At 36.6% G+C, this 15,053-nt stretch overlaps 1 protein-coding gene across 4 annotated transcripts in view; it reads right to left on the minus strand.

Moving 5' to 3' along the window:
* nemy (no extended memory) overlaps window positions 1-15,053 on the minus strand; it is a 74,221-nt gene that overhangs the window by 22,975 nt on the left and 36,193 nt on the right. The window lies entirely within an intron of this gene.

A 15,053-nucleotide genomic window follows, 5' to 3' on the forward strand; every position in this document is an offset into this window, starting at 1 on the left:
GAAGCCCGTGGAGCCTATTAGAAGGAACTAGAAGGTGGAGCAAAAGCAAGGTCAAAGAAAATTTTACGGGGGATGGGCCCTGTTGTGAAATGCACTAAGTTTGCCAAATTGTTTAGGAAAATAAACTCAATAAGGAACCATGAACACAGCACGGAACACGGATTGCCAGCATTTACTTTGTTGGCGAAATAGGGTGGTGAGACCGTTCTTCCTGAAGAGAATCGAATGCAACTGAAGAATGACGTCAGAAAAAGAACGCACTCAGCGTATTGTCTATGGGAAAGTTCTCCATATTTTGAAGTTGGACATCTTTTCTAATTAAAATTTTGGAAAAAATCGTCACTTGAGGGCCGAGTACAGTGATTCTTCCTTTAGCCATCTAGTGTAGCATGGTACAAAGGAGTCGGTAATGCATTAGGGACCTAACGGGTATCCTCACATATGTAAGAGACGAAGCCTCGTGCCATTTCTTATGAAGGTGCAAAAAAAGTATACGTCGTAAAAACTGAGTTTTTAGATGCGTCTTTTTCCTTCGGGAGGAACGTCCGTTTGTTGAATGGGATGGTTGATGGGACGTTCTGTGAGGGTGGAGAGGGGTACATGTGGCATCAAAAAAAATAAAGTGGGGAGTGAGAAAAACCATTTTACTCTTTTTTACCCTTTTTTACTTTATTCGGAACTTTAAAATGATTTTTGGAGAAAATTCCATAAGGATTTCGCCTCAATAACCTTAGCAAAATAATTATCCGGGATTTTTTCGTCAGCTTTCAAAACTTATTTTAAGACTCTTTGTTCATCATGAACTAAACTGGAAGTTGTTAACCTGAATGATTTAAAAATATTGAAAGGGCTTAAATTGATCTCGGGTGCAAAGTTTAAAGTGTCCAAAAGCTGACATTAATTTAGAAAAATATTTCGAGCTTTTACTGTGAGACAAGGGGTGCTTTTAAGTTTTATCTTTGAAAAGTCCGAATTGAAATTGATTGCCGATTTTAACAATTTTTACTATTATAACGTGAGAATCGGCTTAAAAAAAAATAAATAATGCCGAATCGTGAACAACCGATATAGTTGTCAGGGAGATATCGAGCAACAATGAAAGTTCTTTAAGATCCAATAGATCATGCAAAACGAACTGATTATATTGCCAAAAAGGATGAGAAGCGATAATAAATTTTAATTCTTTTCCACCGCTAGTTTTACTACATCGCAGTGTAAATATTCTCGGAACGATTCAGCAGATAAGTTTTACATTGACAATAATGAAATCTAAATATTTAGATCAATGAACGCCCAGCTAACCCTAGCTTAGCGTAAGTTATACAAAGAAAAAATATAAAAGTTGTTAGTATGAAGTAAAACATATTGCGGAATATACAGTCACTCAAAAAAGTATCCGTACAGCCGGAAAAAAATTCTGTAAAACGTAACTTTTGACTGATTTCGTTCAAATTTTGTATAATGAAAATTCAAACCGAAACTCAATTTGCGTAATTGAACAACTTTTGAAAATTTAACTTTTAACTCCCTTTTGAAAACTTCTCGTGCGGTGGAAATTTTTCAATGTGGTTTTAACATTCTTGTGGAGGGGATTTTTCTTCATACATCCTGAAAATTTGATCAAAATCGAACCGCAAATAAGGGAGTTGCAGCCTTTCAAAAACGCCAAAAAGTGACGATTTTCGCGCAAAATGACGAAACTTTGACATTTTTGACGACTTTAAAAAGCTGCAGCTCCCTTATTTGCGGTTCGATTTTGATCAAATTTTCAGGATGTATGAAGAAAAATCTCCTCCACAAGAATGTTAAAACCACATTAAAAAATTTCCACCGCACGAGAAGTTTTCAAAATGGAGTTAAAAGTTAAATTTTCAAAAGTTGCTCAATTACGCAAACTGAGTTTCGGTTTGAATTTTCATTATACAAAATTTGAACAAAATCAGTCAAAAGTTACGTTTTACAGAATTTTTTTCCGGCTGTAGGGATACTTTTTTGAGTTACTGTACATAAATGGTCTTCCAACCAATTACAGTACGAGATCGCGATAATCGACTTTTACAGGGTGATTCAGACCTATGGGATCAAACTTCTAGGGATTATTAACTTCAGCAATAAAAGCCATTTGTGCATGAGAATCCATCTTCCGAAATGTCTTCCTAAGGCGCTACGGCCTTATGATACTATAAGATAATTATGTGCAAAAATGTGTTTTATCCAATTCTACCACGTTCCATTTTTAGTCTTTTCACTCGTTAAAATTGACACTGCAGTGCAGTAATTGTTCAAAATGTCCTCGAACCTGAATGCACCTGTTAAGTACTTTTTGCTAAATGTTTATTTTAGCCAATTCTGATAAGAGAAATTCTTGATCGTTAGTTTGGCACATTAGTTCGAACGATATTGGACCGGCAGAAGCGGTCCAGTTGCGTGACCCCCTGGGTCACCCGATCTAATAGATTTCCATCTATAGGGACATGTAAAGTCGGTGGTTCACGGAACGCCAGTGGAAACAGAGCAAGATCTGATTGCGCTGAATAAAGGTATCTGGACCCCTTAAAATGTTACTACTTTTACAAGTAATAAAAGTCCTAAAGGTGAAAAGGTATTGAGTGGAGAAATCCGCCAATTTCCTACCTCAACAAATTTTTATTTTTAACTGGTTAAACAAACGAAAGAAACATTTAACATTGCGAATAATGCTCAAGGTGAATTACCATAATATTTTTATGTTTATGTGGATTAATTATTTCCACGTTGCCTGGTGCTATTATTTATTAGTATCTTATGCAACGCCGTAAAGTGTGTAATTTTTTACAAGGCGGGCAATTTAACGAATCAACGAACACCAACTTTGAGGTTGAGGTCCCTGCAGCGGGGTTTTCAACAAGAAAGGAAGAAATCGTTTTTAAATGGCATTGAAAAGATGCACTGAAGAAAATAATTGGAAAAACTCTTAATCTGACAGCATAATTAAACGACTACACAAATCTGGTACGTAATTATTTGAGGAAAGTCAGGTGAGCTTAAATGCGAAATCCGTACTTAACTGAGCGCTATTGTAGTATTTCCTGACATACATAATTGAAAAATTTCTCAATTTCTTGCGTGACTTGAAAGAATTACTTGTCTACGGATCTTTACAGTCTTTTTCTCTCTTCGTTTCAATATACTTCGATTTTTTCGAACCGTCCAATTCTTTCTTAACATCGAATTTCAGTAAGTGGGTACTCGGCTTAAGCGATCGGACTGACAAATACCACACCGTATAAATCAATATTACAAAAGTAAACTGAAATAATAAATTAATAGTAAACTGAGGAGCGCCTCGGGCAGTTCTCGCTCTTTCTCGCCTTATTTAACTTCTTTCATAACCAATCAAGCACGAAGGATCGTTGAACTTAATTTCTTTACTCAGAGAATTGTTTCCCTGTTTAAACCTCGACGCATAAAGTCTGCCAGAAATCGTTTTCCTTTGTTCGGTCAATACAGTGTGATCCAAATTGAACAATTCAAATGAACAACGATGCATGAAAAGTATTCTTTTGCTGTCTAACTTTTCAGCATTTCACTGTCGATCTCTCCGGAGTTTGTGGCAGAAGCACGCTTAAAACGTCCCAAAAAAGTACGTTTTCGTGCGCAGGAGTATCTAAACTTAAAGCTCCAAAAGTGGATTCTCGCAAGCGAACGCCGATTTGGTAGGGAAAAGCTGTGTCCCCCCGCCTGAGAATGTAAAACATACATTTCTCCTTCGCCCTAATGAAAACTGTGTATCAACGATTCAAGGTAACTTGCGTGCACATACTGTGTTTTAACAGGAATTCATTACCACCGCCTTAAAGTTTCTTAAACCAGTTTTACAATATGTCAACTATTGCCAAACTACCGGTAACGCGTTCGGAGGCCATAGAACAAACGGAAAAAATCCCTAACTCGAATGAATTAACATGTAAAGCAACTCGGACGGCGGTTACAAAACCGTGGAACCTGCTGAATATTAAAGCGTTTAAAGGCCGAAAGTGGGTGCCATATTTACTAAAGACACAGTTAAACTTTCAGAAACAGCAAGGCGAGCTGTGCGTGCCGTTAAAGGTCAGCAAAGACCAGAAATAAAGATGGTTCTGAAGCAAAAAGGGAAATTGTGTGCAGTGGTTAAGAAAAATTCGAAATAATAGATGGCGCTCGAAGTTACTATTTGCGAAAAAGGACATCTGACAGCTAGCGAATAATTTCACACAAGTTTTGGCAGCTTAGACTGTTGCGGCCAGCTGAGCGTCAAGCTGTCAACTGTCAGACTGTGACAGTTTGACGTGCACCAGAGCAACCTGTCGGTTCCCTAGGCGATTTAAACAGCCGGCGGGAAAACAGTCTCCAGAACTTTCGGCGGGACGTTCCAGAAGGTTCGGCCGGGAGGGTATAAAAGGCAGGCCTGCGCGACAACGCACCCTCTTACATCTGCGACGCTTCTTTCCTCTCGACACGGCGAAGACCTGGCTCACACAATCTCTGGTGAACAAACTCTAACAGCATACATTTAGGCATAAGTTTATTGTGTAGTACGAAACATATACATTCACGAAGACTGATAATCACCCTACATCCTGTGAGCAATCTCAAGTCGAGTAGTGAGAGTCCTACGCCCACAAGAACCCGACACTATAAATAGCCTTAGGCTCTATCGCTTGCCCTAGGAGTGATGGTAAATTTTATCAAATAATTAAATCAAAACAAGGACAGTTAGCTGCAAGTTGGTTTAGTTGTGCGATAGATGGCGCTGGAAGCTATCCTTTGTTATGTTATCCCGGGGGTTACGACAACATATATATATATAATAAATAAAGCAAACGACGGCAGTCAGCTGGCATTAAATCGAAAATGTCGTGTTAAAGGGCCTGAGGGCAAAAACTGAACATCAAAGCTCCTTCGAACAGTGTCCGCTCTTGTCGCTGTCAAAGATCAACGACATTAAATTAGGCAAGCATACTAGAAAGGCCGCATTATAAAGTAAACCGACAATAATTTGAACCATTATCCCACACTCTAGTCAGCATTAAAACACTGGTTGTTAATTGAACTAATTAGAGAGAATTAGGAACTACCGGAGGTTGTCGCATCCCATTCATTCGTTGCAACAATACTACGTTTTTGAGCAGTTATACAGGGTGATGCGCTATGCAACCGACACAGAACAGGTGCGTGTAGAGGACCTTAAAATATGTCGATTTTGTATACGAAGTTTTTTCCTGATGCTTACGGTTGCTGCTGGCATATCGGTTTTTGAGGATAAATGAAAAAAATTGAAAAAAATCTCTATTCAGAAAAGGCTTAACCTAGAATCACTATATTTGGGAAATATTTTCGCTTTATTGACGTCTTTTTTTGCTGAAAATTTGAAGTGGCTGAAAACCTAGTAAAGGGCGGTTTAGGAGTGGGTCGCCCTCAAGATTATAAGAATTTTTTTAATCCCCAAAAATTAAGGTTTGTCAATGTGATAGTAAATTTACTTTTTGTACTCTCGTACATTTTTCGAGAAGTAATTTGTTATTGATTTTTTTCGAAATCACGTTCCTTAAAGACTATAAGGCCGTGCTCCAACTGCTCTTCAACTGGTTTGTTGCGAGACACCACGATTAGGAAATCTTCTACGATATTATTCCACACTTCTTCGGCAATTACCGTGGCAGTACCCCAATACCAACACCACATCAACTCGTTCATTAAATGTATTATAAATTTTCCAGCCGTTTCGACTACAAAGTCTTACAAGCAAAATGAAGATACGCGAAGAACTTGTAATCTGCAGAAATTTGAATAACATCAATCATTTAACAACTGCCATGTCCTATATCCGAAACAGTTGCAGAATAGTTAGGGACGCGGCCTTATAGTCTTTAAGGAACGCAATTTCGTAAAAAAATATATTTTTTTCTCAATATCAAATGACTTCTTGAAAAATGTACAAGAGTACAAAAAGTAAATTTACTATCATATTGACAAACCTTAATTTTTTGGGATTAAAAAAATTCATATAATCTCGAGGGTGACCCGCTCCTAAACCACCCTTTACTAGGTTTTCGGCCACTTCAAATTTTCCGCAAAAAAAGACGTCAATAAAGCGAAAATATTTCGCAAATATGGTGATTTTAGGTTAAGCCTTTCCTGAAATAGAGATTTTTTTCAATTTTTTTCATTCATCATCGAAAACCGATATCCCGCAGCCGTAGGCATCAGGAAAAAACTTCGTATACAAAATCGGCATCTTTTAAGGTCCCTTACACGCATGCTCCTGTTCTGTGTCGGGTGCATTGCGAGTCACCCTGTAATATAAATTTCCACGCATAACAGAATAATGTGATATATTTATGTCAGAATTTTTTTGCGTGTATCTGTGAATTTGATATCTCTTTTATTACAAAATTATTGTTTAATGAGGTTGGGAACTAATTTCTTTTAAATAATACTTTCTCCAAGTATTCTTGCAAAGCAACGCGGTTTTCTTTAGTTGGCACATTAACCCAAGGTTTATGATCATCAGAACACAATTCCGTGTTTTCTTTAGTTCTAGATATCAAGGATTTTAATTGAATTAGCAAGCGTATAGTGTGAGCTTGCCCAGGTCAAGTCCATTGTCACTTACCTATTGGGATTGCAAAAGTTTGTCGTTCAAGCTGTAGCTGTAGATAAGCTATAGAATATACCTAGAGTTCCAAATTTCAAGACAATTATAACCGAAGTTACCGTATTCTAACTAGTAGGTGTTTGGGCATAGTTTATGTAACAGGCGTACAAAAAGAAACTGAGCATTTTTTGGCGAAATTAAGCTTCATTAAAAACATAGTTATTGAGAATATTAGTAATCAAAATAATTTCCATAACTGTCCATGGTCTTTTGCCATTTACTGGGTAGATGATGGATGCCCTCGTGATGGAAGCTTAGAGGATTCGACGAAAAATAGTTATCGAGCCATTTTCGTATATCTTCAACGTTAAAGAATCGTTGGTCAGCTAAATGAGACCGCACGGATCTGAACAAGTGGAAGTCGGAAGGAGCCAAGTCTGGAGAATACGCTGCATGCTAGAGCATTTCCCAGTCTAACGAGAAGATGAGTTTAGCTGTATGCGGACGAGCATTATCACTTTCCGACTTCCTTGGCCCGTAAATGGTCTTTTTTCCTCCAGAGCATCGCTTAATGTGATCATTGGGGCCTGATAACGGTCAGCTTTAACAGTTTGACCGGGTTCCAGAAGCTCATAGTAAACGAATCCTTTACAATTCCACCAGACACACACACAGTAAGATTTTCTTGGCGTGAACGTTTGGTTTTGCAACTGATGTGGATGGCTGGCCTGGGTCAACCCACGTTTTTCTGCGCTTAGGATTGTCATGGAAAATCCACTTTTAATCTCTCGTAATAATATTATGCAGAAAATTCTTTCTTTTTTACCGAGAAAGCAAGTTCGTGCAGATGTCAACTCTTCGATTTTTATTGTCTTCGGTTGGCTCACGAGGAACCCATTTTTCTGCTTTTTGAATTTTTCCCATTCCATGCGATCGAACTGAAACTGCTCGTTGAGCTACTCCTAACTGCTCTGCAAGCTGTTTTTCAGTTTGGCATGGATTTTCCAACCTCCCCAAGCCGAATTAACCACTTCTGTTGTTTCAGCAGCATTTTTTTCAGTTTAAAACAGAACAACATTGATATTCTCAAATGTTGCTTGGAAATGTCCATGTCTCTATTTACGTTTTGTGCACTGAACTACAGCTCCTGAGCAACTGAAACTTTTATCATATAAAAAGTCATAAATGAACAACACCTGCTCACAATTGCAGGCGAATTACACGTGTCTAAGTATGTTTTTTTATTGCATATAACTTCATTGCTCAGTTTCTTTTTGTACACCTATTATAATACCTGAGATAATGCTAGTAAGGGGAGTGTAGATGGCACAATAGCTGCTCCTTTTACTTTGTCTCTCTAGATGTCTCTATGTGACACGATTAGAATATCTTACATTTTGCGGAAAGACCTTTGTTCAAACTAAAAATTTCAAAATTACTTCACTCTAATTATCATAAATTTTCACATCTATTCGCCTTTTGGCAGCAGAAACTTCTGTTAGAATTAAAATTTTTGTAATTATGTCACTCGGTCACGCAAAGTCCCGCATTTGTTCGCCCTTTGGGAGGACAAATTTTTGTCAAAAATAAAAAAAAATTGTTATTTTACTCAGATTATCATAAATTCCCGCACTAATTCGTCTTTTGAGAGGAGAAACTTTTGTCGAAAATAGACAAATCTGAATTGTTTCGTTTGGATTGTGACAAATTTTCGCACTTATTTGCCCTTGGGTCGGTTGTCAAGGCTTCTAAACCCAACATTGTAACGTGCAGAACTCTGTTCAGGAAAGGCTTTAACTTGTATGTATTTAAGATACTGATATCTTAATGCCTCGTGAACGAAAAGAAATGCGGAGATTGCGACAAAAAGTATATAATCTGGTTTTTATCTTTAATTTCAAATTAGAAATTGTACAAAAATCAAAATAAGACGTTATAAAAATACGCATACAGTTCTGACACGAGGCATTAAAATTTGCGGTGGAATTTTCCATATCATTGAAAACACAAGAAAATAGTATATACAGGGTGAGTCGGGAGGATCGTGCCGAACTTCAGGAGCGTGCTGTACATGAAAAATAAATGTAAAAAAACTCAAATGTTGTTATCCGATTTTCGTTTGTTTACAAGTTATAGCGTAAATAAAATTAAAACATAAAATTTTAAAAAATTATAAATTTCATAAGAAATTCCATAAATTAACGTTTGGATATCATAAGTAAATGTTCAAAAATATCGCCATTAACTTCTAAACATTTTCGGCTTCGTCTATGAAGAGCATTCGTTGCGCTCCTGATTGTTTCATGTCTTTCTTTAATGGCAGCTGCAGCATTTCTAATGCGTCGAATTAGTGCATCTTAAGTGTCCACTTTTACTCTGTACACTTCAGTCTTAAACCAACCCCACCAACAACAGTCTAGTGGTGTGAGGTCTGGAGATCTCGGAGGCCAACTAATAGGGCCACCACGACCAATCCAACGTCCAGTTCGTCTAAATGTTGCTTAACCTGTCGAGCAGAATGTGCGGGAGCTCCATCTTGCTGATGGTACATTTGGATTCGGATGTTTAAAGGAACATCCTCAAAATGTCTCTGCAATTCATTTTGAAGGAAATTCAAGTAGCGTTCTCCCGTGAGGCGATTCTCCAAAATAAAAGGGCCAATTGAATCATTTTCAATCATACCACACCACACGTTTACTGAAAACTTATGTTGAAAATTACTTTCGACTGTTGCGTGAGGATTTTCGTCTGATCATACATGACAATTACGTGTATCATTAATGCCGTCACGGGTGAATGTTGCTTCATCCGTAAAAAGAATGCTTGATACAACACCATGATTGTTATTGATCCATCCACAAAATTCCCTACGATTAGCATAATCTCCGGGTTGTAAGTGCTGCCCTCTCTGTACGTGATATGGATATGAGCCTTGCTCGTGAAATGTGTTTATTACTCTTTTTTGTGGAATGCTCAATTGAGTAGCAACTCTTCGTGAGCTGGTCGTAGCATCTTCTTCTACTAGATCCAGGATATTTTCTACTTGTTCCAAGCTTTGTTCAGTAGATCGTTCAGATGATGCGTTGGCACTGGGAAGCTTCCGGTCTCGCACAAATTGTTGAACTCTCGGATAAATACGTTTTTAGAAGGATGTCTTTGATGTGGAAACCGTTGACGATGTTCTTCAGCAACAGCTTTGGCATTCCCATTACAAAAACCATAAACAAACGCCATATTTGCATATTCTAAATTTGAATAAGTGTTTGGCATCTTGTAACACTTTAATCGAACTCGAAAATAAACATCAAGCAGGATCAATATCACTAATACCAAAGGTACGTTTATGGTAAATAGAATCCTATTTAAACAATTTTATTTACGCTATAACTTGTAAACAAACGACAATCGGATAACAACATTTGAGTTTTTTTACATTTATTTTTCACGTACAACACGCTCCTGAAGTTTGGCACGAACCTCCCGACTCACCCTGTATATGTATTTTTTTAATTTCCGCCATTCATTATACCTACATTTCCACATTCTCGAGTCAACATTTGTTTTTCAAATTTTCAGCAATAAGTCCCCTATCTGGTTCAAATTACAATTCGTTTTATTTATCTTTAAAAACAATGCATTTGCCCCGTCAAACACCTTCGCGTTGAATGCTTTATGTGGCCGAATGATACAAGGTGAAAGCTTTGTTCAGAAATATATTGGTTCATATGAGAATTTGAAGGAAGTTCATTCGAGTTTTTAGTTAATGAAAGTGTTATAAATCAACGAATACCTGAAAAATAAACAATAAACCTGAACTTCAAGAAGGTTTCCATTCCGTCTTAGTAGTGGGCATCCTGCCTCATAACATGTAAACCAGATATACCAGAGTCTAGATAAACTGGTTTTCATTCAATCTTGTACATCTAGGCAACGTCTTTCGACGTCTCACGACCATTAAAAGAAGATTAGTTCTTCTTCGTCTAGGTAATAATAATTATTCCTCTTGTAGAATAGAAAACCACGCACATACAAAATAGCATAACAAGCGATATTCTCAGGAAGCTAATCTGTGAGAAACTGTTAATTATGCCCGGCAAATAAAGAAATTATTGTCGGGCACGTTAACAAATGTTCAATTTGTAAATGGAATTAAACCACCTTTTAGCATAGTGCATTAGTTTTAGTTAGGTCAAAATTCATTAAGATTCTACTATCGTTCGTTGGTTTCATGTGCCTGTTAACGGTAGCTGGCGTTTGGACAATCAATCTTCTTGACCTGAATTGACTTACAAGTCCCACCGATGCCTGATTTCGTTAGTGCATGCTGGACATATCAGAAAGAGTTTAGGTTCTAACCACTCCTCCCCTCCCCCTTCCTCGGCGCGCTAACTTTTCAACTATTTTTTTTTTTTTTTAATTCAAAAGCGGCGTTAAATAAGACCAACAATACTATCTTTTGGCATTTATTATTATTATCATTATTTTTTTTTTTTATTATTATTATTATTATTTTATTATTATTATTATTATTATTATTATTATTATTATTATTATTATTATTATTATTATTATTATTATTATTATTATTATTATTATTATTATTATTATTTTTAATGCTGCTTACATTACCGGTAGCACAAGATGCCTCTCACAGGAGTAACGCGCGAAAATCGTTCATTGACGCCTATCTCGAGTCTAGGAGTGCACGAACGACTCTATGCTCGTACGATCTAAGTGTTGATCACTAACGGCAAAACACTTACACCTAACACTGCGCATGAACCATTGAAAAATGGGCCGATTGGAAATCGGGAGTCCGGAGACAGACTTCCGATCTCATTGCGATGGGCCAATGTCCCTACGCCCATAGTTTTTAATGAGGCCATGCGCAAGGACCCAATTTTATCCGAATTATGGATGCCTGTCGTCGAGTAGAATAAGTAAAATACTGACATAACCTCTTCTCTATGCATTGCTTCGTTTAATGTTGATTATTTTGTAATGAGACGTTATGCTACGCCTATGTCCCTCGTCATTTTTTAGCAATATACCAAATACTTTCTTTGCGTGGAAGACTGCGTCGTATCTGATTTTGATAAGTTATGAAGGGCGAAATCGTTTTGTGCAGGATGTCGAAGCTTTCCATTTACCTTTTTGCAGGATCCAAAATATTTTCCGGATGTTTCCTTATGCTGTCAAGAGATTGGTAGAGCTGACTCTTTTTTCACATTGAATTGACTAGAGAGTGCACCTAATACCTCGTTTTTTTTCCTTTTTTTTTGCGTATTTTAAGTAAGAGAGTAAAGAAACAACACATGTAGTTTCTATGAAGTCCATTTCGACTTTCTCATCGCTATGATAAAAACGGCCGATAAACGCGTCTAGTCTCAACAGCTAAAACGGATTTTTCCTAGTTGAAGTGCAGCTTCTTCCAACCAAATTTTTTTTGCAATAGGTTTTTGAAGGTGCACACTTTCCTACCAATAATTGCCCAAGAAATTGATTTGGCTTGTTGCCACATAATTTCCTTCATCAAATAGGGAATTGCCTCGGGAACTCTGAAGAAGAACTACAAACGTTTGAATCGACCTGAATTTGCTTAGATTTTTTTTTTTCAAAATTCTTAGTTGTCCAACGATTCAATTTTAGTAGTGGCGAAAAATCCGGCCGGATCTGATTTTTTCCAAAACGATCTGATGAATTTACTTTAGAATTTCAGTGTCTCAATCAAATCATGAAACTTGACCCTCTAAATCTGAATGGACGGTTTGGTTTTTTCGCTTTTCCCGAACTTTTAAAGAACTGTTCATCCTCACAAAAGTTTTATGTAAACTCTTTTTCGGAGCACTCAAACCAGTTTCGTTTTTCTTTAAAAATCTATTCATTACTACGCTTTCACTCTTCTGAACGCCGAACAGCTGACTAGACCAATGGCCAATTGGCTTTAACGTGAAATTGCCATAAACACAAATAATAAACCTCGAGAAGAAGTTTCACATTTAAGACATTTGCCATATTGTGTTTCTGCATGTCCCTAATAGATCTTACGCTTTTTAATTATTGTTGATGGAGCCTCTGAAGCCCATGTGCTGTTTTTAATATAATGCCGTTTGTCGCACATCTGTTTCAATTTCTTATTTTTTGGAAGGTACAAATCTGTTTTCTTTTTAACTTAAAGCGATTAGGCTTACAGAGCTACTGAAATCAATATTTTTCGGAAGCATGCTCACTGCTGAGACTGAGGCGCAAAGCATTAATTGTTGAATTTGCACTTACCTATGCAGGATATACAGGGATATTCAGATTCGACGCTCATCATTGAGATCTCGGTAACCATAAGACATACGAGGTGGGTCAAATTGGGACGAATGCGTGCAATTTGGAGCTCAATAAAATGCCCTTTCGAAATTTGGAAAATTCCGATTGTTTCCCGAGATATCCGTAAAAAACCGAAATTTTGAAAAAGCGTTTCTTGTCTTTTCTGATGTTACTTGAAAAAATAATTAAAAACGAATGGCACGTTATAATTGCCACTTTTTATCTTCTACAAAATAGTGAAACCATATTTGAAATTTGACGTTTGGATTTCCTGCAACTTGCAATTTGACGAAAATATTTAAAAAAAATTATTGTGCTTTGGAAAACAAGAACAAGGACACTATGGAAACAATTACTTTTTTTTTTCATTTTCTTTATTCGTAAAACTCATTTTTATTTAAACACAGTAAAGGGATATCACACTTCAAATATTTCGGATAACTAATGTATCGATTATACAGGGTGTTTCCTAACTACGTGTAAAAAATTTAAAGGCGTAATCCTCGACTGATTTCGAGTAAAAAATGTCTAATAAACATATGTCCGCAAATGCCTTGTTTCCAAGATACAGGGTGTTGAAATGTGACAAGAAAAAGAGATTTTATTTCCAAAATGACTCAATTTGGGTGTTTGAATTTTAGAAAAAATCATTTTTTGGGGGAATGCTTTAATGATTAATCATAAGAATTGCTGAAAATGACCACCATTACTAATAATAATTACTCATCATTAAGGTTTGGTGGTTGGGAGCTTGGTGGTTTGGAAACCTTTCCATGTCAATGCGCCTCGCTGCCAAACACTCACCATCAGCAAGGCCGTAAACAAAAACCATATTGATGACCCATTTCTTGATTAGTGTAATTAGGCATTTGAAAAATTTTCAAAACTGAGGTATAATCTGGTTTTTGGGACACAGAACTAAATTCTTTCACTTTAGAGAGTAAAACACCAAAATAACACTGACTATCTTGTTTATAGTAGTGGAAGTAGCAAAAAAACTAACAATAAACAAATTAGTAAATACCACCAAACCTTTAGAAACCTTTAAAACCTTTTTCAACGTCTTTCAGTCAACACCCTGTATCTTGGAAACGAGGCATTTGCGGACATATGTTTATTAGACATTTTTGACTCAAAATCAGTCGAGGATTACGCCTTTAAATTTTTTACACGTAGTTAGGAAACACCCTGTATTTGCGACAGTATTTGTTTCCATAGTGTCCTTGTTCTTGTTTTCCAAAGCACAATAATTTTTTTTTAAATATTTTCATCAAATTGCAAGTTGCAGGAAATCTAAACGTCAAATTTCAAACATGATGATTTCACTATTTTGTAGAAGATAAAAAGTGGCAATTATAACGTGCCATTCGTTTTTAATTATCTTTTCAAATAACATCAAAAAAGACAAGAAACGTTTTTTCTAAATTTCGGTTTTTTACGGATATCTCCGGAAGTAATCGGAATTTTCCAAATTTCGAAAGGGCATTTTATTGAGCTCCAAATCGCACAACTTCGCCCCAATTTAACCCACCTCGTATCTCTTATGGTTACTGAGATCTCAATGATGAGCGTCGAATCTGAATAACCCTGTATATTCTGCTTTTACGTTGCTAACATAAGTTCAAAGAAAGCCATAATATATAGCTACTTATAATGGTTGCGAACTTTTTCTATGCCATACCATAGTACCAGAATCTAGTAAAAATGCATTTCGTGGGGGTTTTGATGCTATCACGATCCCATTACAATTGCATTCACGTATTGTGTCCCGAATACTTTCTTTCCTCGATAATCAGGCGAGAAAAGATGTTATAAATTGTTGGACAAAGGAACGTAAAACTGCATTCACGTGTAGTTAGACAATTTATATTTTCCGTTTATATTCTTGTGACTCTATTAAATAATGACCTTCCCGGTCAATTTATTAATTTAGGCAATATACAATGTTCACAATGTTTTATACGGCCATTTTATGGCACATACGTAATTGGTTTGGCCTATGATTACCTCATGGAATATGGGCTGATAACAGAATTAAAGAGTAATAATTAAAGGACAGTAGAAAGAATCGGGCATTTTGCACCAGTCAATTAGAGACGAGGATTGAGATTTTATACAA

This window comes from Euwallacea fornicatus, chromosome 34, assembly GCF_040115645.1.
Source record: "Euwallacea fornicatus isolate EFF26 chromosome 34, ASM4011564v1, whole genome shotgun sequence".
Taxonomy (NCBI): Eukaryota; Metazoa; Arthropoda; class Insecta; order Coleoptera; family Curculionidae; genus Euwallacea; species Euwallacea fornicatus.